The sequence below is a fragment of the Macrobrachium nipponense genome, chromosome 21 (genome assembly GCF_015104395.2).
Source record: "Macrobrachium nipponense isolate FS-2020 chromosome 21, ASM1510439v2, whole genome shotgun sequence".
NCBI classification, from domain to species: domain Eukaryota; kingdom Metazoa; phylum Arthropoda; class Malacostraca; order Decapoda; family Palaemonidae; genus Macrobrachium; species Macrobrachium nipponense.
The window spans coordinates 35,929,688-35,930,272 of record NC_087212.1 but is presented as its reverse complement, the minus strand read 5'-3'; positions in this window follow the sequence as shown (position 1 = coordinate 35,930,272).

The following is a 585-nucleotide window of genomic DNA, read 5'->3' as shown; positions in this document are numbered from 1 at the left end:
TTCATCTCTCCCTTTGCAGTAGAAGAAGAAGAATAAGAGGAGCTTGCTTATCTCCGAACACTTCACCCCCGTGAGATCTTCATCACATGTTCGGGTTTTTGTTCGTTTGTTCCGCCGAACATTCGTCTCTTTTCATAAAAAAAATGTTTCGGTTTCGTTCGTTCCTTGCCCGGAAAAGATAGTGTTTTTTCTTGCTTGGTGTTTTAGCTGGACTTTGTTTTGTTTTTTTAATTCATTATCTCGTGACAGCGCAACATGATATTGTTCTGCGCGTTTTATTTCTTTTATTATTTTCAAAATAAAGACGTTGCATTTGCGATAAAGAAAGCAGATGAGAGCGGTTTGTGACCACGTGGGGTGTTGAGACTTCTATCATCGTTGCCGGTAGCCCTGTTACCAACTGTTAATGCCATTTGAGCCAGTAGTGAATTTAATTGTTTTACTGTTGATATTACAGTAATTCTTTAACAAGTTTATGCACACGGCTCTGTTTGAATACCCAGGATTACTATCAGATCGCTGTCTTTTTTTCTTTTTTTTTTAAATAGTGTAGCTCAAAATATGAAGGGAGATATTGTAAGCTCA